Raw genomic sequence first — 3,134 nt, 5'->3', positions numbered from 1 at the left:
TGGAGCTATTGTGCTTTGATATAAATTTTATTAAAACTTTGATTTTATTCATTGTCACTGAGTTTTACCCTCTTTCACCCACAAACGATCAAACAATCTGATTTTCAATCAATTTCTATGGAAGATTAAAGAGTGAATCAAAACATCTAGTGAATGTCTTCTTCTTTTCCAATAATGTTAGTTTCAATTTTTCTTCTTTTCAACTGCATTGTACGATGGTTTCATTTTACATTGTTGAGGTTAACTTAAATTCAGTTTAAGTAGGTTCATGTAAAATCAGTTTAAGTAGGTTCATGTAAACTAGTTTACATGAACCTACTTAAACTGAGTTTACATGACCTACTTAAACTTAGTTAACATGACCTACTTAAACTAAGTTTACAAGATCCTACTTAAACTGACATGACTTACTTAAACTCAGTTTACATGAACCTACTTAAATTGAGTTTACATGACCTACTTAAACTGAGTTTACATGTACATACTTAAAATAAAATTACGTAGAATTATTGAACAATGTTGATATGTACACTTAAACTCAGTTTACATGACCTACTTAAATTAAGTTTACTTGCCCTACTTAAACTAAATTTACATGATCTACTTAAACTGAGTTTAAGGAAAAGGGGTTTTGGGTGTAACCAAGAACGAAGGAAGAGGCTTTTTGAAAATCAAATTTTATGAAAGGGTAATTTTGTCTTTTTGGGGTGTAATCAGGAATATATAGGGTATAATTAGAAAAAGTCAAAATATTATGCACTTCAATGGCAAACATGCCAACAAGACAAACCAATCAATAAAACCATATATATATGCATTTAGTTGAAAGCAGAACATATCCAATGTTGCTCATTTTTACCATTGATTTCCCAAATTCAACGATAAATGTTAATCCAAGCAACCCTCTTAAACCCAAGTATCTTTGCACAAATGTCTGTGGAAGCATCATTCCACAATGCTTGATCAGATTGAAGAATTCTACGTCCGTTTCTCAATTAGCATAGCAAGAATTATCGAATTTGCACCGCTGTCTTGAGCACAAAGTGTTTGTAATTGTGAAAGAAACGAAGGGTCTATTGAAGGGTCAGCAGCACCATTTGTAGTGAAGTTTCTCAATCCGTTACTGAAGAATTGACATGCTGTTGTACCAATTGTATGTCCACCTATGATATATGGGAAATGTTAACGAGTGCCTCCGGACACTTTTTAAGCACTTTAATTAGTAAATTTTTTATGAAAAGTTGTGTATTGAGTGCATTGAAATTTGTAATAGTTGACTTTTTAAAAAAATAATTGCTAAAATTTGGTATGCTTAAAGAGTGTCCCGGAAGCACTCGTTAACAAGACCCATGATATATTCATAGAAAATTAATAAATAACACATGTAATTATACTGTTATGTCACAAAAGGAATAATAGGTGGGACTAAAATTAATGTGAATGAAACTTCAATATATATGTAACTCTAAAGTGATAAATAAATTTTGAAAATATCACTTACAAACTACGATGACAATGTCATGTGTGTTAAGACCTTTTGCTGCAAACTTTTGTTTCTGCACATCAACAGAATCACTAGGAACGGGCATGTTATTGACATCAGAAGCATGTGACACGCGTCCGTCTCTACGCCCGGTAGGAACTTGGAGAGAAGCATGTTATTGATGGTTCTAATAGAATAATGAGTCTCTTAAAAAAAAAATTATTGATGACTAAATTCATGAACATAAAACTTGTATTTGTGTAACTAATTCAACATTTTCTAGCAGTGTCTCCTTTACTATCACTTGTTCAATATATAGTTAAGTTAGATAATTACCAGAACAACGGAATCACGAGCAGCAACGGTAACTATATCAGCACAAGAGACAACACCGGGACATGCAGCCTCGAGTTTTGTCTTAGCATCATCATTAACTTCAAAACCTCTTAAACCAAGGTTTGGAAATGCTGTTCTCTCAGAGCCCGAGCCGGCAATGAGAACAGATGCGTCACAACCTTGGACAAAGCAATCATGGAAGTGCATCCTAAGTAAACCAGGAGCCATAGAAGAATCAGAGTTAACGTGGGATGTTAACAAAGGATTCTGTTTGAGAACATGTACTTGAATAGAATCCTACACGTGTGCCTTGTCCATGCACTAATGTGTTCATAATACCCAAAACAAGTAAGAGAAACACAACCTTAAACAAACTACCCTCCATTTATATTAGATTTTTTAAAATGCTCTATAAGTGAACTAAAAAGGAAGCTTAATTATATGAGATGAAATATATGTCTCTGTTTAGGACTTTAGGTGAATATAAAGCTTTTGTATGTGATGATTATTGTGTAATGAAATGGAATATTCAAAGCACAAGAGTAGGTGTTGCCTCTTATAAAATTTTAAGTCATGAAAAACAAAAACATTGTAACAATTTTTTTCTAAAGCAACCCATTCATTTGTAGAATCATTCGTCAGAGAGCCTCCAAGAGTAGGTGTTGCCTCTTACAAAATTTCAATCAAATTATTAAACAAAATTCAACGATATTTAGCGGACCCTCTGATTTTTTAAGTATTCCCCCTTTTTTTTTTCTTGTTTTGTATGGATCTTCTTGGCGATATTTCTTCTAGTAAATTGTGTATCCTTGGTTTTAAACCAAAAAGAGCCTACTGAATCTTGGGGGATCTGCACTTATGACACGGATAAATATTTAAAAATGATGTAAAATATTCAAAGTATATCCAAATAGTAATCATATAAAAATTAGCAAACAATTAAATATTAAAGATAATAAACAAGAGATAATAATGACATAAAAAATTGCTAACAATAAACGCTTGTTGGTGTAATCATGCCATGACCAAGTAAGACAGTATATGTCCTAGGGCGTAACAAAGTCACTGTCTTGGTTGGCCATGGCATAACTACACCAACTTGTTTTTATTATTAGCTATTTTTATGCCATTAATCTCTCTTGTTTATTCTCTTTAATATTTAATTGTTTGCTCATTTTTATATGTTGATTACTATTTGGACATATTTCAATATTTTACAACAATTTTAACGATTTATCTGCCTCATAAGATTCTACAAGATTCAGCAGGATCTTCTTGCTTTAAAACCAATGATGCACAATTTACTAGAAAAAAT

The 3,134-nt window shown here is 32.1% G+C and overlaps 1 pseudogene across 1 annotated transcript; it reads right to left on the bottom strand.

The window, feature by feature from the left end:
• Window positions 1-449: 449 nt before the first annotated feature.
• On the bottom strand, window positions 450-2,752 carry LOC146915107 (cationic peroxidase 2-like; annotated as a pseudogene). The gene is made up of 3 exons (XR_015013244.1): window positions 1,820-2,752; window positions 1,502-1,670; window positions 450-1,163 (listed from the first exon to the last, which is right to left on the bottom strand). The product of XR_015013244.1 is annotated as a cationic peroxidase 2-like (transcript).
• Between the last annotated feature and the right edge of the window lie 382 nt (window positions 2,753-3,134).

This window comes from Medicago sativa, chromosome 6 (genome assembly GCF_051527215.1).
Source record: "Medicago sativa cultivar Bolivia chromosome 6, Bolivia_mono, whole genome shotgun sequence".
NCBI classification, from domain to species: domain Eukaryota; kingdom Viridiplantae; phylum Streptophyta; class Magnoliopsida; order Fabales; family Fabaceae; genus Medicago; species Medicago sativa.
This window is presented reverse-complemented; position numbering and strand designations above follow the sequence as displayed.